The sequence below is a fragment of the Staurois parvus genome, unplaced genomic scaffold, assembly GCF_062004578.1.
Source record: "Staurois parvus isolate SC_StPar_1 unplaced genomic scaffold, SC_StPar_1.0 ptg000695l, whole genome shotgun sequence".
NCBI lineage: Eukaryota > Metazoa > Chordata > Amphibia > Anura > Ranidae > Staurois > Staurois parvus.
This window is the reverse complement of record NW_028318491.1, coordinates 1,217,708-1,244,385: the sequence shown is the minus strand read 5'-3', so window position 1 is coordinate 1,244,385 and position 26,678 is coordinate 1,217,708.

Below are 26,678 nucleotides of genomic sequence, written 5' to 3'. Positions count from 1 at the left end.
CTTCCCACAACTGCCACTGATCACACCCTCCTCCCCCAGCTCTGCGCAAGATCCCAGGAGTCCTAGGAGTTTTCTGTCTATTGGTGGGTCCCCTAACCTTCTCAGTCCATGGTGTGCAGGCAGTGAGGAGATGATGTGTTGTAACCTTCAGCAACCAATCAGTAAGAAGTAATTAAGTGCTGTAATAAATCAATCTTTAAGCAAACTTGATTACAATAAACCTAAATATTAGTGTATAAAGTCCCAAAATAAGAGTCCAAAAATCAAAGTCCAAATAAAATCCCAAAAAAATGTATCTTTGTCGGTACTTTCTCAAATCTTCGTGTTATCCAAACCGCCTTTTTGATATAATCCAAAAACAAATCTTCATATACCTCAAAGAAAAAAACTCAACATAGTGTTTTATCCAAATATTAACATAAAAGTGCCACACGTGTTACATGCAAAAAACTACCGTGCCACAGCAACCGTGAAAAAACAAAATTCCTCTGACTTAAATGTTAATCCACTGCACAAAAATAACAGAAGTGCATAATTACCCTCAAGGTAGTGACATAAGCATAGATGAGATTGTTTCCAACCTTTTTTTTCCTTTAGCCTTTCCAGCCACTTCCCACAGACCTCACAAACAGACCAGGGATCAGTGTATATCATAAATAATCTCTTTCTCTCCCTCTTTATCTCTCTCTCTTTATCTCTCTTGCTCTCCCTCCTTCCCTCCCTCCCTCTCCCCTCCCTCTCTCTCTTTCTCTCCCTCTTCATCTCTCTCGCTCTCTCTTTATATCTCTTTCTCTCCATCCCTCTTTATCTCTTTCACTCTCTTTATATCTCTCTCCCTATCTTTCTATCTCTCTTGTGATCTCTTTCTCTCCCTCCCTCATTATCACTTGCTCGTTATCTCACTATTTATCTTTCTCTATCTTTCTCTCCTTTTTTATCTTTCTTTCTCTCCCTCTCTCTTTTTATATCTCACCTTTTCTCCCTCCCTCTTTATCTTTCTCTCTTTATCTCTCTCTCTCCCTCCCTCTTTATCTTTTGCTCTCTGTTTATCTCTCTCTCTCTCTCTCTCTCTTTCTCTCCCTCTCTCCCTTTATCTCTCTCCTTCTTTCTCTCTCTTTATACCCCTCTCCATCTATCTTTCTATCTCTTTCTTGATCTTTTTCTCTTCCTCTTTCTCTCTCTTTCTTTATCTCTCTCTATATCTCTCTTTCTCATCCTCCCTCTTTCTCTCTCTCTCTCTCTTTGTCTTTCTCTCTCTTCATAACTCTCTCCCTCTAGCTTTCTATCTCTCTCCCTCTCTTTATCTCTCTCTCTCTATATCTATTTCTCTCCCTCCCTCTTTCTCTCTTTCTTTATCTCTCTCTCTCTTTCTCTCCCTCTTCATCTCTCTCTTACTTTATATCTCTTTCTCTCCTGCCCTCTTTATCTCTTTCACTCTCTTTATATCTCTCTCCCCATCTTTCTATCTCTGTCTCTTGATCTCTTTCTATATTTTGCTCTCAATTTAGATGGGGGGGGGGGCAGGTGTTAGTGTTGCCTAGGGCAGCACAAAACCAAAATACACCACTGGGTAAATGAAACAATTGTATTGTAAGATGGTTCCCATATTCTGCTTCAAATCCTCCATAGTAGGGGGAGTTTCTGATTTCCAACACAAGAATATCCCTGCGTGCCTGGAACAGGGCCTTGGAGAGGGCTTCTAGGTATAAATATATCATGGGCAGGGGAGGACTGACCATTTGAGCACTCGGGCACTGCCCGAGGGCCCGGGGTCAGTAGGGGGCCCCATGAGATGCCCCAGGTACCTTTCATTGGCTTTTTTTCATGGTATGGGTGAGGACACAGGGGCCCCATGATCCCCTATTGCCCGGGGGCCCCATGAGTTGTCAGTCTGCCCCTGATCATGGGTGACATTATCTAAAATATCTAAAAGACATTGTTTAGAGTCTAGAAGTAGGTTAGCTTGAAACACTAAATTAAGAGTGTTGATCACTTCCTTCCAGTATTGATGACGTTTCAGGCACCGCCATAGCATGTGAATAAGATCCCCATGGTCCCACTTACATCTGCCACAAAGAGGGTCCTGGCATAGCAGCATCATACACATTTTAGTTGATGTATAATGAGCCCTAAGTACAAAATACAGTTGTGATATACGGTGAGAAACCATCAATGAGCTAAGATGGATATACTGCAGAGCAGCCTCCCACTGGTCTTCCTCAAAAGCCCCCACAACTCACTCCCACTGGCCTATGTGGGTATTTTTCTAAGTAATCTGACAGAAGCATGGTATAGCAGTGATAAATAATCCCTTTAGTAGTTGTAGCTGAGTGCAAATAATTGAAAATGGGAATGGGGGAAGAGTCCCATAAGGCTGACAGGCCTTTAGCGGCACTGCATGTTTTAATTGCGTGTATTAAAATAACATTGTAGACGGTAAATTATATCTGGACTTCAATGTATCAAATGACATGCGTTGACCACTGTATGTATATATGTTTCAAATGAGTTATCCCATAGGATTTCCACTGAGAGGCATATTGTAGCTTGGCCAGTTCTGGTAATGCTGCATTATTCCATATGGGACTATATGCAGTGTAACCTGTAACCTGCTGCAGCTGCTTGATCTTGACCCAAATTTTATGTATTAGTCAGTAGGTAAGGAATAACTTATTTGGTTTACAAAAAGATTGAGCCTCAAGACCTTCTGGTAATGAGCCAGAGGCCATACAATTTAACATCAATTGTAGCGTAGAATCATTAGCCATGGTGCCTCCTTCTGCCATAGTATTTTTAGAGCAGAAAAGATTGTAGGTAAAGGGGCCGTAAACGTGGAAAAAGATTTTGATGAGTAGAGGTCCGTATAATAGTGAACTAGCTCCTCCATAATAGTGAAGGGAGTTTTCACCAATCTACCCGTTGAAGAAATCAGTGATCCAATTGGTTGTACTGAGCGCTGAGCCTGAATTAATTTGGCTAACAAGTCAGGCAAAGAAGCACTTCCTGTGCTGATAACGATGCCTGTTTGTTAGACTCAGTTGGGTTATTTACTGTATATACAGTACGTACACTCCAATAGTTGAGCCTGCTGGGTAACCTGGGCCTCATGCATCCTCGTCTTAGTTTTAATCACAGATATTTCCCCTAAGGAATGCCTTAAATGTATCCCAAGTAAAGGGCGACTTGAAGATCATTATGATGGAAGAAATCCTCGATCTGTTGCGCTACCGTGTCATGGGAAGGGATCAAATTCAACCAAAAAGCATTTAATTTCCATGGAGCCCGAGGGAGAGCCGAACCGGGTTTAATATGTAACTTGACCACTAATGGTGAGTGATCAGATACACTTCTAGGGGTATAGGTAATCATTTTAATTAGAGAAAATGCTAATGAATTTTCAACACATAAGCCAATGCGAGAAAGCATGCTATGGTTTTTAGAGAAGAAGAAGAACTGATGAGAAGAGGGGTAATGCATATGCCAGCAATCCACCCAATCTACCTCAGACAAGAAACAACCAAGGGTAGTCCCTTTAGCATGGAAACACGCTGCAGCCATTGGGTGCATATCTAAAGTCCGATCCAGATACCCATTAAAGTCGTGCAGCACAAACAATGGCATATTAGGTTTGTCAAGCAAAAACTCGACCAATTGTCTCAAGATATTAGTTGAAAACAACTACTAAGACAAAGATAACAGACTATTCTTTACACAATAGGAATACAAATCTACCCTCGGGATCAGTTTCACACACCAGCTCCCGGCAAGATATGGCTTTATGTATCAATACACACACCCCACATGAATAGGCGGTGTGGGTGGAGTGATACACCCACCCCACCCAGGAAAACCGTGCCATTGACAGAGTGTCCCTGGTGAGATGAGTCTTCTGTAGGCCACAGATAGCAGGATGATGTTTACGTAGTACTGTAGATACCATCATCTTTTTCAGTGGGTCATTGAGGCCTCTAATGTTCCATGAGATCACAGTAATGTCTTCCATAAATTGAGTAGAGGTAGTAATGTTAGGATATCGCTAGAACAGGAGAAGCTCAGTATCAAAGACTCCACTGCCCCCTTAAAACAGTCAGAAAGACCATTCTCTATATTGCAGGGCACCGCACCACTCACAAAATAAACAAGGTAGTTAGGATGGCCAACACTGAAAAAAAGGTTTGAAGGTTCATTCTGAACAGTGGCATAAATGTGCCTAACAAAACAAATCTACAATCTACAAAAATAACTTCCTGGTGAAGAATGAACAAGGCATATCAGGCATCCTGGCTCATCAAAGAAGGTATGGCAGCAAGAGTCAATCATCAGGATTGCGTGGATAATATCGCTGTTGAGCTTCATGCATGTCCACCCAATCTTGCTCAGTGTGATCAGTGTCCCTTTTGGTACACTGCTAGTAGTGGAGTAGCAGGCCGCATAGGGGGAGAAAGAGTGGGGGCTGCCTGATTGTCTGAGTCCAGGTACCCTGTGATCTTCTGAGTGTAATAAAGCATGTTCTGGGAGCACTCCCTCCCCATAGGGTAGCTTGTCTTATCAGACTTTCCAGCAGCCTCTTTCATCTTGTCACCTCCTCCTCTTTGAACATGTTGTGGAGTAGTGGCACCATGTTGGAAGTCTGTGCTGGCTGATTTTTCCCGATTTTTACGGGTCATCATTATAGGTAAAAGCTCCCCCAAGTATGTAGAGGTGCCCCGAGTCAGGATCGCTCTGCAGAAGCAGCAGAAGCCACAAAAATCAGTCCGGTACAGCATCAGTGATAGGATCAGAAGCAGGAGCTCTGTGAAGTACAGCCGCTCACATGCCCTGCTTAGCCACGCCCCTTGGAATTACAGTTTAATTTTACAAATTGGCAAAAAGGCAGATAATTTGTCTTAAAACTGGGGAGTCGATACCCACAAGAAAAGAAGCCTGCAAGTACTCAGGTTTGCTGATAAGATTCCTTAGGATGTCAGTCAAGCAGGATCACTCTATTGTCAACATGTATTTTTATATTTATACAACAGATAAAACAGAACACCTTCAGTAGTATGTTTAACAGGCCAAAATGCAGCAAAAAATACAAAATCATTGCTAAGGTTTACATACTCTTTAAGGTTCAGATTTATGCAGTACTTTAACACTGATAGTTAGACAGGAATTGTGCAGTCACTACGTGGACTGGTTGCAAAATGTTGGAGCAAAGTGCAGACAGCGTAAAATATTTGGGGCATCATGGTTTATGCCAACCCTCTAATGATCACACCTTGGCTGTGACTGGCTGGTGCACAGTGCTTTTTTCTAGTTAACTAGTTGGATCACTGCTCCCCCCCATAAATCAAAGCAGCAGAGATTGTGTGTGGAATCATCTTCAGATTACTGCTTCCAATCCAGTTTCTCTTGTGACTATCACTGATCCTCCCTCAATCTCTTATCTCAGTCTCTCCCTTCCCTTTCTTGCTCTCTCGCCTCTCGTTCCAACCTCCCTCTCCATTCGCTCTCTGTTATGCTCCACTCTCTCTCTTTCCCAACCCTCTCTCTTGTTGTGCTGGGGTTACATTTTTGCGAGAGCTAAGATTGTACTGGAGGGTTTGTAGTGCTTGAGGTTATTATTGTCAAAGGAGATATCGCTTTCCCTGACACTTGCTGGGGGTTATTATTGTGCTGCAGCTAACCGTTTGCCTGGACATTTGCTGGCACTATCATGCTTGGCCCTGGCAATTAGAAGGAATTATGTAGGAAAGTTATAGAGTGCACAAACTATGATATATATATATATATATATATATATATATATATATATATATACATACATACAGTGAGGAACAGAAGAATTTGAACACCCTGCGATTTTGCAAGTTCTCCTACTTAGAAATCATGGAGGGGTCTGAAATTCACATTGTAGGTGCATTCCCACTCTGAGAGACAGAATTTAAAAAAAAGATCAGGAAATCACATTGTATGATTTTTAAAGAATTTATTTGTCTTGCACTGCTGAACATAAGTATTTGAACACCTAAGAAACAGCAAGAATTCTGGCTCTCAAAGACCTGTTACTGTGCCTTTAAAACGTCCACCTCTACTCCACTCATTAATCTAACTTAGTAGCACCTGTCTGAGCTCTTTAAAGACAACTGTCCACCCCACAGTCAGTCACACGCCAACTACTATCATGGGCAAGACCAAAGAGCTGTCAAAAGGCACCAGAGACAAAATTGTGGACCTCCACAAGGCTGGAAAGGGCTATGGGGCAATTGGCAAGCAGCTTGGTGAAAATAGATCAACTGTTGGAGCAATTGTTAGAAAATGGAAGAGGCTAAAGACGACTGCCAGTCTCCCTCGGACTGGGGCTCCATGCAAGATCTCACCTCGTGGGGCATCACTGATGATAAGAAAGGTGAGGAATCAGCCCAGAACTACAAGGGAGGAACTGGTCAATGACATGAAGAGAGCTGGGACCACAGTATCAAAGGTCACTGTTGGTAGAACACTACGCCGTCATGGTTTCAAATCATGCATCGCACGGAAGGTTCCCCTGCTCAAGTCATCACATGTAAAGGCCCGTCTGAAGTTTGCCAATGACCATCTGGATGATCCAGAGGAGGCATGGGAGAAAGTCATGTGGTCAGATGAGACCAAAGTGGAACTTTTTGGTCTAAACTTCACTTGTAGTGTTTGGATGAAAAAGAAGGATGAGTTGCATCCCAAGAACCCCATCCCTACTGTGAAGCATGGGGGTGGTAACATCATGCTTTGGAGGTGCTTTTCTATGAAGGGGACAGGATGACTGCACTGTATTAAGGAGAGGATGAATGGGGCCATTTATTGTGAGATTTTGAGCAACAACCTCCTTCCCTCAGCCAGAGCATTGAAGATGGGTCCTGGCTGGGTCTTCCAACATAACAACGACCCAAAGCACACAGCCAGGATAACCAAGGAGTGGCTCCATCAGAAGCATATCAAGGTTCTGGAGTGGCCTAACCAGTCTCCAGACCTAAATCCAATAGAACATCTTTGGAGGGAGCTGAAACTCTGTGTCAGGGATCCCGGCCGCTCAGCGTTGCGCACATGCGCAGATCGCCGATTCTTCCTAGCCGGCGAACACAGAGATCGCAGCGGCGGCCGTGCATGCGCACCAATGAGAACACAGGGCGCCCTATTTAAACCTGCCCTGTGCATCTCCAAATTGCCGCAAGGTCTTGTTCCTGTTCCCGTGTTCCTGCTAGTACGTTTCCTTGTTGCCAAACTCTGCCTGTTCTGATTTATGCTGACCCTCTCCTTCTCTGACCCCGGCTCGTTCCTGACTATTCTTTGCCTGTCGTTACTACTATTTGGACCCTCTGTTACAGAACCCAGCGTGTGACCTGACTACTCTTTTGTCTGCTGCTTGATACCGCATCTGTCCCCACTGTTACCGACCCAGCTAGTCTGACCACACTCACTCCTGGCAGTCATCCATCCACCCCGCTCGGACCTGGACCTGTCATCCCCTTTACAGCAGGCTCATCCCGGGCACATACCCTCAGCGGGACCCTCTAATATAGTTGGGTGCACCCAGGGGTCGTGACCTGGTTCCAGTCGTGCATTAAGTCCATCCCCACCATCTGGCGCTCTGGTGAAAAGGCAGACTGGGACTTAGACTCCGCGCCCTGGGGAATCCCATTCTGTGGACCACTAGAGATCCCGTTGGGCGGAGCCTGACAGTACCTTGCGGCCATGACTGAGTCTGGAAGGGGAACCTCCCCCCTGGATGACCTATGCCGACACATGGCAATCCTCACAGAGGGGGTTAGGCTCCTCCAGGAGGGCTATACAGAATTAAGCGACTGTATACAGACCTTAGCCACCCCTACCTTGCAGGGTAAAGAACTCTCTGGGGAAACACTAGTTTTGACACCTGCACCAGAACCCCGAGTTCCCTTACCGGAACATTTTTCTGGGGATCGAGGTAGATTCAGGAGGTTTCATGTTTCCTGCCAGTTATACTTCGACCTCCAGCCTCGAACGTTTTCATCAGAAACCATGAGGGTTGGGTTCATTATTTCTTTATTACAAGATGAACCCCAAGCCTGGGCCCACAGACTACTAGAGAACCAAGACCCTCAGTTAGGTACAGTAACATCATTTTTTAAAGCAATGGCGCTCTTGTATGACGACCCAGATACAGCCGCAACGGCCGAGATGTCCCTACATACCCTAAGGCAAGGTAATCAGGCAGTGGAGGAATACGCCTCCGAATTCAGGCGTTGGGGTGGTGACACCCAATGGAATGAGGCGGCCCTGTCTCACCAATTTTGCATGGGGTTAACCAAACCATTGAAGGACGAGCTGGTCAACCGGAACCAGGAATTCACGGTTACGTCAAATCTCGGGTCATCAGGAGGGTTTCGGTCTCCACTAACGTCTTAGGAGCGCCAGAGACGTCAGGTAAACCGTCTTTGCCTTTATTGTGGGGAAGCGGGCCATATAGTACGTACCTGCCCTGCCAAGAGGAGGAGGTTTCCTGCGATATTTTCCACAGTTACTCCTAAGAATAGGAACAACACCAGTTATCTAGCAGTATCTATCTCACTGCAGCTGCCAGGGAGAATTGTGGTAACCACTGCAATTATAGACTCTGGAGCATGTAGCTGCTTCAAAGATCTGGATTTCGCAGCTCAGCAGCAGATTCCCTTACAGTCAAAAGAGACGGCGTTAAATATATTCTTAGCTGACGGGTTCCGAATTAGGTCAGGGGTAGTGGACCGTGAAACTCCACCTATTTGCACTACAGTGGCCAACCATCACCAGGAGCTTCTTCGCCTGGATGCCATTGCATCCCCTCTGTTCCAGGTGATCTTGGGTCTCCCTTAGTTACAAGCCCATGACCCGCAGATTGATTGGAAGGCTGGATCAGTTCACTTCACGTCATCCTATTGCCAGCAGCATTGCCTCCCTAGTGCGTCTCTGGCACCGCAGGCCTTCCTCTGTCTGGATACGGATGCAGAATTGGTTCAAGCCATTCCTTCAGCCTACCATAGTTATTTAGATGTATTCAGTAAGCGGGGGGCAGAGGTCCTGCCCCCGCACAGAACATATGACTGCCCGATTGATTTGCTCCCAGGTTCGGAGATACCTTTTGGGCAAATATTTCCTCTGTCTGAATGGGAATTAGGGGCTCTAAAGGAGTATATTGACGAAAGTCTCCGCAAGGGGTTCATTCGGCCCTTAACTTCACCAGCTGGGGCTGGTATCTTTTTTGTGGAAAAGAAAGACAAATCCCTACGACCCTGTGTAGACTACCGAGACCTGAACAAAGTAACTGTCAAGAATCGTTACCCGCTACCTCTAGTCCCTGAGCTCTTTCAGAGATTGAAGTCAGCTTCTATCTTCACTAAACTGGACTTGAGGGGAGCATACAATCTAGTCCGTATCAGAGAGGGGGATGAATGGAAGACAGCATTCCGTACCAGATTTGGGCATTTTGAATATTTGGTCATGCCCTTCGGTCTATGTAACGCGCCCGCCACTTTCCAACACTTCATTAATGACGTATTTAGGGACTATCTGGACATCTTTGTTGTCGTGTACCTAGATGACATCCTGATCTTTTCCCCATCCTTAGAGGTCCATAGGGGTCACGTGAGGTGCGTTTTGGAACGGCTCCGCCAACATAGTCTATATGCTAAGGCAGACAAGTGCTGCTTTGAGCAGCATAGCATTTCTTTTTTGGGTCTGACCATTTCCACTACAGGAATAGCCATGGATCCCCAAAAGGTGTCAGCTATCTTAGATTGGCCCTTACCCACTGACAAAAAGGCGGTCCAACGGTTCATAGGCTTCGCAAACTTCTATAGGAAGTTCATTAAGAACTTTTCAGGCTTAGTTTCCCCGATTACTCAGTTGACCAGACAGGGGGTCCGTTTCCAGTGGACACCAGAAGCGCAGGAAGCATTTACGACTTTAAAGAGGTTATTCACTGAGGCCCCTATCCTGAGCCATCCTGACTCATCTATATCCTGGAGGTGGATGCGTCTGAGAATGCAGTTGGGGCGATTTTGTCGCAGAGGAAGGGCATTAAGGAGCTCATGCACCCGGTGGCCTTTTTCTCTAGAAAACTGACTTCCGCAGAAAGGAATTATGATATCGGGGACCGGGAGCTTCTAGCAATCAAGGTAGCACTAGAGGAATGGAGGTATTTATTAGAAGGGGCAGTACATCCAATATTGATATTCACAGATCACAAAAACCTGGAATATTTGAGGACAGCAAAGCGCTTGAGACCACGTCAGGCTAGGTGGGCACTTTTTTTTTCACGATTTGCTTTTCACATTACCTATAGACCAGGGTCAAAAAATACTAAGCCCGACGCGCTTTTCCGTATGTTCGGGGACCCTGAAGAGATGCCCCGACCTGACACAATCTTGTCCTCAGGGAAATTTTTGATCCTACAATCTGAGCTCCGCTCCAAACTGCAGACCGCATCCATAGGCATGCCAATCACACACGGTGTTTCCTTAGTGAATAGGGAGGTGCTTCTTTGGAAAGAGGGCCAGATTGTAGTTCCCGAGGAGACCCGTACTTTGGTACTTCTATACTGCCACGACCACCCCTTAGCGGGACATTTTGGAATACGCAAAACCATGGAACTATTGCAACGTACCTTTTGGTGGCCCACTATGGCCAAGGATTGCGAGAAATATGTTAAGACTTGCACCGTGTGCCAGAGGAATAAAACTACTAGAAATAAGGCCTGGGGCCTATTACGCCCACTACCAATACCTGACAGATCTTGGAGTATGATCTCCGTTGACTTTATTGTGGAGCTTCCACTCTCCCAGGAACACACAGCAATCTTTGTGATTGTAGACCGGTTATCCAAGATGGCCCATTTTGTACCCTTAAAGGACACACCGACAGCCCATGAGACCGCACAGGTTTTTATCAAGGAGGTGGTGAGACTCCACGGGATCCCCAAGGATATTGTGTCAGATAGGGGGGTTCAGTTTACGTCTAGATTTTGGAAGGCTCTGTGTGAGACGCTTGGAATTAAACTGTCATTTTCTTCTGCATATCACCCACAAACAAATGGCCAGACAGAACGAATGAATCAGACACTTGAGCAGTACCTCAGATGCTACACCACCTTCCTCCAAGACAACTGGTTGACCCTCCTGCCACTAGCGAAGTTCGCTTATAATAACGCGAGTCATTCTGCTACAGGACAGGCTCCTTTTTTCGCAAATTATGGGTTCCATCCCACATTCTTACCGGATTTGATTCCGGAAGTCACGGTCCCGGCCACGCAGGACATGCTGGGCTTTTTATCCTCTAATAGCAAGTTGCTCCAAGAGGCGATGGCAAAAGCCCAGGAGAGCAATAAGAGGGCTTTTGATAAGAAAAGAAGAGGGGAATTAAGTTTGCAGCCGGAGGACCAGGTTTGGTTGTCCACCGCAAATTTAAAGATGTCCTGCCCATCAAAGAAATTGGCTCCCAAATTCCTGGGCCCGTTCCGGGTCAAACGTAAGATCAATGAGGTAGCATACGAGCTCGCACTGCCCGAATCTATGAAGGTTCATCCGGTCTTTCACGTGTCTCTATTGAAACCAGCAACTCCAGACCCCTTCCCGGATCGAAGGTCTAAACCACCGGAGGCAGTAAACGTGGATGGGGAGGAGGAATTTGAAGTTGAAGCTATCCTGGATTGTAGGAAAAGGGGAGGCCAAACTCAGTTTCTGGTTAAATGGAAGGGATATGGGGCGGAGGAAAATTCGTGGGAGCTGGCCCAAAATGTGCACGCCCCAAGACTTGTGCAGAAATTTTTTCAAAACCAGGCATTAAGAAGGGGTCGGTTGGCATCCGGAGGCTGCCCGTAGGGAAGGGGCAATGTCAGGGATCCCGGCCGCTCAGTGTTGCACGCATGCGCAGATCGCCGACTCTTCCTAGCCGGCGAACACAGAGATCTCGGTGGCGGCCGCGCATGCGCACTAGCGATCGCGGCCGCACCAATGAGAACACAGGGCGCCCTATTTAAACCTGCCCTGTGCATCTCCAAATTACTGCAAGGTCTTGTTCCTGTTCCTGTGTTCCTGCTAGCACATACCCTCAGCGGGACCCTCTAACATAGTTGGGTGCACCCAGGGGTCGTTACCTGGTTCCAGTCGTGCATCAAGTCCATCCCCACCATCTGGGGCTCTGGTGAAAAGGCAGACTGGAACTTAGACTCCGCGCCCTGGGGAATCCCATTCTGTGGACCACTAGAGATCCCGTTGGGCGGAGCCTGACACTCTGTGTTGCTCAGCAACAGCCCCAAAACCTGACAGATCTAGAGGAGATCTGTGTGGAGGAGTAGGCCAAAATCCCTGTTGCAGTGTGTGCAAACCTGGTCAAGAACTACAGGAAACGTCTGACCTCTGTAATTGCAAACAAAGGCTTCTGTACCAAATATTAACACTGATTTTCTCAGGTGTTCAAATACTTATGTTCAGCAGTGGAAGACAAATAAATTCTTTAAAAATCATACAATGTGATTTCCTGATTTTCAGACCCCTCCATGATTTCTAAGTGGGAGAACTTGCAAAATCACAGAGTGTTCAAATACTTCTGTTCCTCACTGTGTATATATATATATATATATATATGACAATCGATCAGTCCAATGTACTGACAGCCAATCTCATTTCTTCAGGCCCAAAAACTCCAGAATATTACACATACCCTCCCAAATGACCCATTTTTAAAAAATGGACAGTCCAAGGTATTTAGCAAGAGGCATGGCGAGTTTTTTGAAGTAGCCATTTTTTGCAAAACTTTTTTGGAAAATGAAGAAATTACATATTGTCACCAGTCCAGTACAGTGTTATCATATAACTAGTGTGGTGGTGATTAGGGACACTGACTGGTGACAGTATGTAAAAAAATAATAATTATTACATTTATTTTTTTTATTTTTCTATTATTTTTCTCTTTTTTAACTATTTTTTTTCTTTTTTTTACTATTTTGTTAAACACACTGTAATCAGTGCAATACAATGTTACCATAGTAACATTGTACTTCTCTGGGTAGGTGATCACAATTTTGTTTTTATGATTGCTGATCACAATGAATTCATTTATATTAGCAGCAATTTTTACTGAATGAAACTGGCTCAGTGTCTTTTGTTGTGATGAGCTGTGATTGGCAAAAACTCATCACATGGTACAGATGGACTGTGATTGTTCCTGTGTGTACCTTGAGACCACTGTGAAGAATCACAGCTAACAACACAATTGTGTACAATGGATAGCATGAAAGGAAGCCATCCATTGTATACAGTTTTCATGTGATCTGCTGTGATTGGTCACAGCAATCACATGACACTGGCAGCAGGCAGGTGTAGTGATCAGTCACTGGCTGTGTCCAGTGGACACAGATCGCACTGCTGCACGGCCCCATGGCTACGTGATGCCTTCTGAGAGGACGTCATATGATATCCACTCAAAAGGAAGAGCAACCCACCTGGCCATCAATCTGCTATAGGCCAGGCAGGAAGGAGTTAAATGTTGGTATCTATGGGTTATTTTTATGCCCACTGACAACAATTATAGAACTAAGTTTTGCACTTGCTAACCAGCAATGTAAGGGATACTGTTTCAAAAGTCTTAGTACTACCCTTTGTAGGCTTCATTGTGATTAAAAGAGGCTACAGTCTGTGTTCTTATAACAATGTAAATGGTTTCTATAGCATTGGATCTTTATTTTTTTTTTACAAAAAATTCTCATTATGTTATGTGTTTTGGTATTATAACATGGGGTTTAGAGTCATGGACTTAGCTCCCCCATTTATACTCACAGCATCAGCACAGCACACCCAAATATTGCCTAGATACAAACCCCCTCCCCCCCACACACATACATACACACACACATATCTCCACCCATTTACGTGGTTTTAGGCCACATGTGTATGATCAACTGTTTTCGATTATTACCAAAATACCAATTAACCTCTTCCAGTCCAGACAATTTTCCACCTTTCCTGTCCAGGCCAATTTTCAGCTTTCAGCGCTATCACACTTTGAATGACAATTGCGCGGTCATGCAACACTGTACCCATATGAATTTTTTAGCATTTTTTGTGACAGATAAAGCTTTATTTTGGTGGTATTTATTCACCACTGGGATTTTTATTTTTTTTTTGCTATATAAATCAAAAAGTCCAAAAATTTGGAAAAAAAGTGTTTTTCTTATAAAATTTTGCAAAGAAATAATATTTCATCATAAATCTTGGCCAACATTTATTCAGTTTTCTTTTTAGAAAAAAAAAATAACCCAAATTAGTTTATAACCAAAAACTATAATTTAAAAAAAAATGTTTTACATTTTTATTTTATTTTTTTATATTATTATTTATGGTTTTTTTCTACATACTGTCACCCCAGCAGTACAGTGTCACCATGGTGACACTGTGCTACTTGTGGGGGGTGATGAAGATTTTTCTTTTTTTTTACACTGATTGCTTTTACACCCATAAAGGCTGCAAAAGAAATAATTTCTCCTTTTCTCTGGCTGCATTCTTGCAGCCATTGAGAACTACTGTGTGAGCTGTGATTGGTCACAGCTTGTCACATGGTACAAGGCTGTTGTGAATAGCCTTGTACCATGTGACCTCTGTGATCATTCACAGATTTCACACGTAGTAAGCAATGATGTCAGAAGCTTACTACTCTGCATGTGATCACTGATTGGCCAATCAATGATCACATGATCACATGATCAGGACTTTGCACAGAGGTCCTGTACAACGATCGGTGTTCCACTGTGTCCGGAGGACACAGCGAGCACCGGATCGCGGTGCTGCACGCTCCCAGGGAGCACGCACAGTCCATAATGGCGGGTGCCATTTATGAACGGTAACCCGCGCCTGGAGTGCCACCGTCCTGCCGTTTATATACAGCGGGCAGACGGCAAGTGGTTAATAAGAAGCCAATTTTTTTTCTTCCTAATTTTTATTAACAAGCCTATATACCAAACTATTTCAAAATATCTCAAGTTCCCAGATCAACTGGTATACAATATTGATTTGTACTTGAATGGCTTGCTTTTACTGTACATTTTCTTCTGCATTCACAAATACAAAAGATTGGGCAAAATTGTATTTTTGCTCCAAAGCAAAGACATTTTAATGTCACTATGCCCTTTTAGGATACTATGGTTGTTTGTCTTTTCTTTTCTATTTCTTTCAAACAGTAAAAAAAAGAAAAAAGCTTTCAATTTATGAAGAAAAAATATTTATTTGCTAAATGTGTGAACAGAAACTAAGAAAAACATGTTTTTTTTTCCAAAAGGTTTTATATTTTTTCACTTATATAGCAAAAATAAAAAAAAACAGTGGTGATTAATGGCTTCCAGTCTGCCTTATAGCAGTAATACTGCTACAGGGTGTCACGGGTGCACAAAATCACGTATATATAGTATCTCACAGAAGTGAGTACACCCCTCACATTTTTCTAAATATTTTATTCTATCTTTTCATGTAACAACACTGAAGAAATTACACTTTGTTACAATGTAAAGTAGTGAGTGTACAGCTTGTATAACGGTGTAAATTTGCTGTCCCCTCAAAATAACTTAACACACAGCCATTAATGTCTAAACCACTAGCAACAAAAGTGAAACTGTCCAAATTGGGCCCAATTATCCATTTTCCCTCCCCTGCGTCATGTGACTCATTAGTGTTACAAGGTCTCAGGTGTGTATGGGGAGCAGGGGTGTTAAATTTGGTGTTATCACTCTCCCTCTCTCATACTGGTCACTGGAAGTTCAAAATAGCACCTCATGGCAATGAGCTCTCTGAGGATCTTAAAAAAAGAATTGTTGCTCTACATAAAGATGGCCTAGGCTATAAGAAGATTGCCAAGACCCTGAAACAGTTTAACAGTACAGCTTCCACTCAGAACAGGCCTCGCCATGGTCGACCAAAGAAGTTGAGTGCACATGCTCAGCGTCATATCCAGAGGTTGTCTTTGGGAAATAAACGCATGAGTGCTGCCAGCATTACTGCAGAGGTTGAAGGGGTGGGGGGGTCAGCCTGTCTGTGCTCAGGCCATACTCCGCACACTGCATCAAATTGGTCTGCATGGCTGTCGTCCCAGAAGGAAGCCTCTTCTAAAGATGATGCACAAGAAAGCCCCCAAACAGTTTGCTGAAGACAAGCAGACTAAGGACATGGATTACTGTAACCATGTCCTGTGGTCTGATGAGACCAAGATAAACGTATTTGGTTCAGATGGTGTCAAGCGTGTGTGGCGGCAACCAGGTGAGGAGTACAAAGACAAGTGTGTCTTGCCTACAGTCAAGCATGGTGGTGGGAGTGTCATGGTCTGGGGCTGCATGAGTGCTGCTGGCACTGGGGAGCTACAGTTCATTGAGGGAAACATGAATGCCAACATGTACTGTGACATACTGAAGCAGAGCATAATCCCCTCCCTTTGGAGACTGGACAGTATTCCAACATAACAACCCCAAACACACCTTCAAGATGACCACTGCCTTGCTAAAGACGCTGAGGGTGATGGACTGGCCAAGCATGTCTCCAGCATGTCTAAACCCTATTGAGCATCTTGAGGCATCCTCAAAGGGAAGGTGGAGGAGCGCAAAGTCTCTAACATCTACTAGCTCTGTGATGTCATCATGGAGGAGTGGAAGAGGACTCCAGTGGCAACCTGTGAAGCTCTGGTGAACTCCATGCCCAAGAGGGTTAAGGCAGTGCTGGGAAATAATGGTGGCCACACAAAATTTTGACACTTTGGACATTTTCACTAAGGAGTGTACTCACTTTTGTTGCCAGTGGTTGACTGTGTGCTGAGTTATTTTGAGGAGACAGCAAATTTACACTGTTATACAAGCTGTACACTCACCACTTTACATTGTAGCAAAGTGTCATTTCTTCAGTGTTGTCACATGAAAAGATATAATAAAATATTTACAAAAATGTGAGGGGTGTACTCACTTCTGTGAGATACTGTATATATACCCTATTCACGGCCTCGGCTGTCAATCACCGGGTCCAGACCAGTGATTACTCACCAGCACCCGGTGATCGAGGAGCAGTACCAATGGAGGGAGAGAACTGTAAAGTAAACAATACAGTTCTCTCTCCTGTCAGCTCCTACATACTGCTATGCATGTAATAATAATAAAAAAATCCCAGTATATATACCATCATTTGTAAATTCCATAACTTTCACGTAAACCAATTCATTTACACGTATTGGGATTTTTTTTTAGCAAAGACATGTAGTAGAATACATTTTGGCCTAAATTTATGATAAAATTAGTTTTTTTGTATTTGTTTACTGAACATGTTTAATAAAAAAAAATTCAAGGTGTGACAGCGCTGAAAGCTGAAAATTGTCCTGGGCAGGGAGGGGGTAATTGTGTCCAGTTTTTAACCACTTCAATTTAAAAAAAAACAACGCCCGTTGACCCACCCGTACTCGCAGCAATCTGCTTTTGCCAGTCAGATGTAAACAATTGGGTGGAGCTAGCAGTGACATCATTGATTGTGCTGGGATTGGCCAATCACAATGCAGTGTGAGAGCGCAGTGCATTGTGGGGCACGGCGAACACCCCAACAAACACCCTTACTATTCGGCGAACACACAAATGGCTAATGTTCGAGTTGAACCTACATTCAACTTGAACATCTAGCCCATCACCAGTGACTGACTACAGTTATGACATGGTACAGAATCACTATGATTGGCCCTGTCTGTACCATGTGGTCTCTGTGACCAATCACAGAGATCATCACAATAGTACACAATGAATGGCTAAGAATGAAATTAATTTATTGTGTACAACTGTCATGTGATTGCTATGATTGGTCACAGCGATCGTATTGTACATGTGGCCAGCCCAGTACATCCACTGTATCCTGTGGACATAACAGATGACAGATCATTCTGCAGTATTGCCCCTAGGGTGTGCATGAGCTGAATGACTGAGAGGACCTCATATGATGTCCACCTGGAACTGTAGTGCTCCTGCTTGGCCGTCATTTGACTATAGACTGGTTGGAAAGCAGTTAATGCAGCTCTGTTGCTTTCCAAAAAAAGCAAAGCTACGGTAGGCTTCTGCCTAAGAAGAGGCTGAATACTTACTGCTCCAGAGGGTAGTTAGTTCAAACCCTACTATCCTTAAAGTGGATGTAAAGAAAAAAACCTTCTGTGTGCAGCAGCTCCCTCAGTCTCCCCATTACTTACCTGAGTCCCATTATAATCTAGAAATGTGCACGAGATCCTCAGCTCTCCCGCCTCATTGGCTAAGACAGCAGTGGAAGCCATCGGCTGTTAATCACAGCCAGTGAGCCAATGAGGAGAGAGAGGAGGCAGGGCTGAGTCACAGCTCTATGTGTGCATGGACAAGTGGAGCCGAAGTTCAGGAGTGAGCCTGCTTGGGTGCTTCCATAGCAAGCTGCTTGCTTTGGGGGCACTTGGCAGGAGGGAGGAGCCAGGAGCACCAGCGGAGGACCCAGAAAAAGGAGGATTGAGGCTGCACTTTGCAAAACCACAGAACAGGTAAGTATATTATCTTTTTTTTATTGCCTTTAATAGCAATTTAAGGAGCAAATACCTCCAGCAAAGTCTTCAGCATTGGACAATTCCTGGCTCAGCATGTCAAGAATAGAAATGAGTGCCTGGGACAATGTAACACATGTGCAGGAATTACCTGCACATTACCAAAACATTGGTTACTGTCTAATGGCTGAAGAGGAACACCACAAGATATTTGAGAAGCGGGGACAGAAAAAGGTGCCAGCAGATGAAGCAGCAACTGGAGCCTAAACCCTAAAATTCTCAATTATCCCATCTACATATTGCTAAAGGCCCTTACATATTTCTAGCAAACTTGTGAATAAAAACAGGAATCTTGATTTGCATATATCACAATAAATACTATTTTAGCTGCCCAACTGCATCAAAGTGATCTCTTTTATGCCAGCTCCTACTTTAATGTGCAAAATGTCAAATACTTGTTCCTACCATACTTTAATGAACATGTAGTGCCAATATGGGCTAAACTGACAGTCAGAGGAAAACTACAGACCCAGAGCTATTGTGTTTAGACCTTTGCTGCACTTGGTAACACTGGTATAACCTGCCTTCTGAAACTGTTCCAAGGAGGAAAGAAAATACAGATCTATCTGGTATCTGCTTATCCATCTTCTTGTCCTAGGCACAGTCAAAATGTTTGAGTACCGAAAATGTATTGGCTTTTTTTTTTATTACTGGGAACCAATTTTATCAATTAAAACTTTGGACACTTGGGCATTTGTGTGCTGCTCTCATTGTACTGTAAATAGCACTGAAGGAGGGAATACTGAGATGTAAATATTCCTTGATGTGTATAATTGGTGAGATCCGTCCCCCAACCCTGCAGAATTTAGTACCACTTTAAACCCAAATCCCACTACCTCAATAGGAAGATTAAGACTGGGTGCAAGCAAACATTGGAATGTTTTGTTTACATACATGCTCTTTTGGTATCTTACAGTAATCCCATGGATGAGATTTATAAACTAAAGATTTTCCTTGACTTAAATAGATTCAAAATAAAATTCAAAAACCTTATTCAAGGAAAATGACCTAGAGTAGCTGACTCTAACAGACATTATTCAGGCATTTGATGGACACTGTGACCTAAAAAGAAATGAAATTGTGAAAAGAAACAAGTTATTTTCAAGAACTCAAGAATATGGAGAAAATATGGATTGGTATGTCAGAACTGAATCTTCTAAAGGCAAGCTGTGAGTTTCTTGATACCTCAGACTACCTCATTAAAGGAACATAGTGTGCAGAATCAGAAATTCTTACTGAGTGGAAAATCAGAGTTTACATAAATGCATTCAAATACACAAGACCTGGGAATTAATAAAAAGCAATCTGAAGATGAATAAAGACCCTGATAATGTCATTGTCTAAATGGCATTCATTAATAGGCAATACAAGTTCAGTTCAGTGAAAAGTTTTGCTTAAAAAGACTTAAGAGACAAATGGAAATTTCCAACACATTTTGGTACAAGTAGGAACCAAGGCAAGAGACATCATTTTACAGCTCAATGTGGACTACAAGGCAAACAACGCACAGACAAGCAAACAAAGTGACACAAGAAAAAGACTCTTGCAGACTAGAAGACATTATTACAGCCAACAGAAAAGTGTCAGTGAAGTAAAGTGATTAGCGATGCAACCTAGAATAACTCAACCTTCTTACTGGATGAAAGGTTCATAATCTATTATGTTGCCAATTCAGGGCAAAGGGACAATGTCTGTTTAAATGGGACCTCTCTGACCCACTAATACTCACTTTGACAGCTGTCCCCTGCAGTTCCATCCTTCCAGCCAGCACAAATATCCACATATCTACAGCAGTACGCTTGTTTTAACCTCTGCAAGCTCTGGATGTAAAAGGCACATCTAAAGAGCTGAAGAGGTTAAAGGAAATATAAACCCCTCCAAAAAATTAATATATTAAGTTGAAGGGTCCTTTAATGTGGTGATTGCATTTTTTTTCAGTATGTTTTCCAAAAGTACAAAAAAAATCGTTTGCAGCCACCACATCTAAGGATAGGTAAAAATGCAATATGCCACATATTTTGTTTGCGGTTTGTTTTGGGGTTTAGGCTTTTACCCTTTTGCCCTTTTGCTGGCACCAACAAGAGGCTTACATTAGTGGAGAAACATTTAAAAAAATTAAAATACCATACTGTAAATTCAAAAAGCAAAGCAAAGTAAAGACCTCCCCTCCAACACACACACACTTGTAAATGTATGTGTTTAGTGTGCCTACATAAGAAAATGACAATTGTGCTACTGAAAGTGCAGTTGCTCTAGATCTGAGGGGAACATGCAAGGAAATACAGTGGATATAAAAAGTCTACACACCCCTGCTAAAATTAGACAAAGATAAATCATTTCAGAACTTTTTCCACCTTTAATGTGACCTATAAACTGTACAACTCAGTTGAATAACAAACTTAAATATTTTAAATGGAGGGAAGTAAAAATAAAAAATTAAAATTAAATGGTTGCAGAAGCGTGCACACCCTTGAACTAATATTTTGTTGAAGCACCATTTGATTTTATTACAGCACTCAGTCTTTTTGGGTATGAGTCTATAAGCATGGCACATCTTGACTTGGCAATATTTGCCCACTCTTCCTTGCAAAAACACTCCACATCAGTCAGATTGCGAGGGCATCTCCTGTGCTCAGCCCCCTTCAGATCACCCCACAGATTTTCAATTGGATTGAGGTCTGGGCTCTGGCTGGGCCATTCCAAAACTTTAATTTTCTTCTGGTGAAGCCATTCCTTTCTTGATTTGGATGTATGCTTTGGGTCATTGTCATGCTGAAAGATCAAGTTCCTATTCATGTTCAGCTTCTAGCAGAAGCCTGAAGGTTTTGTGCCAGTATTGACTGGTATTTGGAACTGTTCATAATTCCCTCTACATTGACTAAGGCCTCAGTTCCAGCTGAAGAAAAACAGCGCCAAAGCATGATGCTGCCACCACCATGCTTCACTGTGGGTATGGTGTTCTTTTGGTGATGTGCAGTATTGTTTTTGCACCAAACATATCTTTTGGAATTAGGGCCAAAAAGTTCAACCTTGGTTTCATCAGACCATAACACATTTTCCTACATGCTTTTGGGAGGCTTCAGATGTGTTTTTGTAAAATTTAGCCGGGTGTGGATGTTTTTCTTAGTAAGAAAAAGGCTATCGTCTTTCCACTCTACCTCATAGCCCAGACATATGAAGAGTATGGGAGATTGTTGTCACATGTACCACACAGCCAGTACTTTCCAGATATTCCTGCATCTCCTTTAATGTTGCTGTTGGCCTCTTGGCAGTCTCCCAGACCAGTTTTCTTTAGGTCTATTCATCAATTTTGGAGGGGCATCCAGTTCTTGGTAATGTCACTGTTGCACCACATTTTCTCCACTTGATGATGACTGTCTTCACTGTGTTTCATGGTATATCTAATGCCTTGGAAATTCTTTTGTACCCTTCTCCTGAATGATACCTTTTAACAATGAGATCCCTCTGATGCTTTGGAAGCTCTCTGCGGATCATGGCTTTTGCTGTAGGATGCGACTAAGAAAATGCCAGGAAAGACCTACTAGAACAGCTGAACTATATTTGGGGTTAATTAGAGGTACTTTAAATGATGGCAGGTGTGTATGAATGTGATTGCTTAATTCTGAACAGAGCTACATTCCCAGTTATAAGAGGGTGTGCACACTTATGCAACCACATTATTTTAGTTTTTTATGTTTACTTCCCACCTAAAATATTTCAGTTTGTTTTTCAATTGAGTTGTACAGTTTATAGGTCACATTAAAAGTGGAAAAAGTTCTGAAATTATTTGTCTTTGTCTCATTTTTTTTACATCACAGAAACCTGACATTTTAACAGGGGTGTGTAGACTTTTTATATCCACTGTAACTAATCTTCAGGTCTAAAAAAGGCAAATGGCTCTCACAGAGAAAGAGTAAAGCTGAATTGTGGAGTAAGTTGCAGTAGTTCTCTTTTCACTGTGCACAACAAACAGGTAATAAGTCAGCCTTTAAATCATGTACTCATAATGTACTTTACCCAATGGAAATATGTAAGATGCAATGACACTGTAGTGTCTGCGATGTGAATGAAAATCTTTACTGTTGAAACATTATAATCACTCTGAATCAGACTCAACCTCACAAGTAAAACAATACCCTTTATTAACCAGTTCCCGCCTGGCCAATAGCACAAAGGTGGCCGGGTGAGCAGCTCGTCCCTCCGGGTGGACGCCATATAGCGTCCTTTCAGGCATGCGCAGTTTGCCTGCCCACAGGACCGCTCTGCGGCTCGATCTGTCACTGTCCGTTTACCTCGGACACGGCCGATGACAAATCTGTGTACCGGCCCGTTTCCAGTACCATGTGACCTGCTGTGACCAATCACAGCAGGTCACATGACAGTTGCATACAATGTATGGCTTCCTTTCATGCCATCCATTGTATACTAGTATGTCAAGCTGTGAATGGTCACAGCGATCACATGCACAAGCTGGGCTAATCACAGCCCAGCTGTGTCATGTGATTAGCCATGGCCAAATCACAGCTAAGCACAAAAAAAAACCCCTGAATGAATTGATGTCATTCAGGTAAATGCTCGCTTATAGCAAAGTAATTCTTTGCTATAAGCAAATTGTGTAAAAGAAACAAAAAAAAACTGATCACTTCACCAAAGTAGTACAATGTTACTATGGTAACATTATACTACTTTGGTCATAGTGAAATATGAAAAACAAAATCTTAAAAAAAGAGAAACAAATTTAATAAAAAATTAAAACTAATAAATAAATGAAAATAAAATTTAAAAAATTATATATATTTTTTTTTCGTACTGTCACCAGTCAGTGTCCCTGATCACCGCCATGCCAGTTATATGATGACGCTTTACTACACTGCTGACAGTATATAAAAAAAAAATAGTGAAAATAATTTTTTTCATTTGTCAAAAATTATGACAAAAAAATTACAACTTCAAAAAACTCGCCATGCCTCTTATGAAATACGTCGGCCTGTCTACTTTGCAAAAATGGGTCATTTGGGGGATATCTGTACTGTTCTGACATTCTTAGACCTCAAGAAATTACATTGGCCATCAGTACTTCAGGACTGATCAATATTCAGATATATACTATAGTTTGTGAACTCTATAACTTTCCTACAAACTAAATAATACATCCTAATTTGGGTTATTTTCACCAAAGAAATGTAGTACAATACATCTTGGCCTAAATTTATGAAGAACACTTATTTATTTGTAAACGTTTATAACAGAAAAAAAGAAAAATGTGGGTTTTGTTTCAAAATTTTCAGTCTTTTTTTGTTAATTTAGCAAAAAATAAGAACCCCGGTGGTGATTAATTGCCACCAAAACAAAGCTCTAGTTGTGTGAAGAAAATGATAAAATTTTAGTTTGGGTACAGTGTTGTATGACCGCACAATTCAAAGTGTGAGAGCGCTGAAACCTGCAAAAAATGGCCTGGGAGGGAAGGGGGTAAAAGTACCCTGTATGGAAGCTGTTAATCCTTAATTAACCTCAATCGGCACTAATGCACGCCTTCCTTCCCTTGTCCACTTAGTTATTTTTTACTGTTGATTTTTTAATTCATGATATTTTTTCCCTAAATATTTGAACTGCTTTCATTTTAATTCAATGTATTCTTTAAAGGTGACCTCCAGGTAAAAAGACATTCATCAATAGCAGCACAGGATATAAATACACTCTGGAGTTGATTTACTAAAGGCAAATAGGCTGTGTACTGCAAGATCTGAGGGGAACATGCAAGGAAAATTAAAAAGCATTTTTGCTTGCTCATTATTGAATGTAAGAAATCGGCAGAGCTTCGCCTCAATTCAGAGCTTCCCCTCGGATCTAAAGCAACTGCACTTGCAGTACACAGTATATTTACCTTTAGTAAATCAACCCCTCTTTGTGCACTAAGGTGTCCGTTTATGAACCAGCGGTAATAGATCGCTGCTCAGTTCTCCAGCATTCTCGGAGAACACAGTTCTCCTGTGAATGCAGTTTATGAAGCAGTGTAGATCAGTTCTCCAAACGAACAAACGCTGGAGAACGGTCTACAAACGCTGGAAACCGGCTGATTTTACTATAATCTTGCGAGATTACAGTAAAAGATCAGTTTACTAAACAGAGGTAAATTATCGCTGCTTAGTTTGCGGTTCCTCCGATTCTCCAGCTCTGGGCTGGAGAATCTGGAGGGAGAACACAGATCTCCAGTGAAGGGCTGAATATGTTCTCCGCTGATCTCCTGAGTGTCATAAACTGTGAATGACCAGAGAATAGCTGCGATCCTCTGAATCGCAGCTATTCTCTGTGTCATAAACGGACACCTATATGCCTTTACAAACACAAACTTTACTTTGGAAAAAGTCATGGTTACATCATGATTGTGCTGCAGAAAGCCTGTGCTGAGAGCAGAGCTGTGGGAGGGACCCAGCAGCTCAACCCACTGCGGGCTGCCTGCAAAAAACTACAGGAGGGGGTGATGACAAGACCAATCACCCTGTACAAGGAAAGAGAGAAGAAGTGACCTGTCTTTATTGTAGGAAGCTTCTGCACAAAGGCAATGTTTCACACTGGATTACCGATCTGAAGAAATACACAAAGCACACCAAGATTCACGTAGGAATACACATGACTCTTGTTTTTATACAATACTTGCTTGTCTTTGAGTTCAGATTTAATTTTTTAAAGGTACATTTAAAAAATGTACAACATGCTTTTTAATAGAAATGTGATTTTAGTGTCTTTATAAGCATAACAAATTTTAGAATACACTTTTTATTTACAATGACATTAGTTTGTTTAATATTAACACTGGCCAAACTAAAAGAGTAAATGTTTTTAGTTTTTTTTATTTTCCGTCTATAGAGTTCCATAGAATATAAAATTAGACAACATAGAAAGCCTTGTCTGTACTGAAAAAAAAGATAAAAGGATTACTTTGTAATTTGCAGTTGACAAGGTTATTACCAAAATATAGAACCAAAGTAATAAAAATGCATTTCTAACACCTATAAAGGTTATATAGGTGTAAGAAATTAAATTAATAATATACCCATATTTTCAAACAATCATACAAATACAGTACATACTTCATTATCTGTATTTGATGACTACATGAAACCCATCCAAAGCTAAAACACTAATTATAAACAGTTTTGCATAGCTGTCTCTTCCTTGAAACTACATGTTGCTGCTATATTCTCAGCAGTTTAGATATGTAAATACAGGAAATATCACATTATGGCTACTAGATAGATTTAACCATCATAGGACGTAACTATGCTCCTCAAAATCATCTAGTGGCCGTAATGTGTGATTTACAGCATCCACACACAAGGTTGTTTTTTGCTGTCTGTTTCTTGCTATGTAGACTTCCTGTTTAGGAGAGAGGCAATTTCCCCAAAGTGAGTAAATTATTATCTTGAACTGTCATTAGAACATGTGTCCCCATTGTAAGATTTTCCCACACTTCCTGTTCTTATGGCAACTCTAAATTGGTTGTCATAAGGAACAATTGAGTACTGTACATGATACTTTTTACTTGCACTAGCATCCAAATTTTCAATACAAGCTTTCGGGGTGCTCCCTCACATAGACAGTGCTCAGTTGTTCTTGTTGCAAGTGCACTAATACAGCTAAAATCACTTTATGTATGTCGTCATATGGGCAATTAAGGCTTTTTGCCTTTTTTAGTATAGTACTGTATAGCTATTAGAGGAAGATGGAGAAGTGTAGGTGGTTAACCAAAAGATGACCTTTTCATGCCTGATAATTTTTCCGCTCATTTCCCCATGTCTGACTGTCCAGAATCTCATCTAACTAAATTTCTAATTGTCCCTAATCACACTTGTATGCTCAGTTGCCCTACATGCTATGTCCTACGCTCAAAAAAGTATGTGGGCTTTTTTGTGTATAGTCAGGCATTTTTGGCTTCATAGACCTCATGGGAATGTCTGTAAACGCATGGGTTTTTGTGCATTTTGTGCACATATTTGTGCCTGAAGAATTCCTTTTCTCCTATAGAACTGCAGTCCTTCCTTTACCCAGCCCATACAAAGCTCAATACATGCAAAAATCTGTAATAG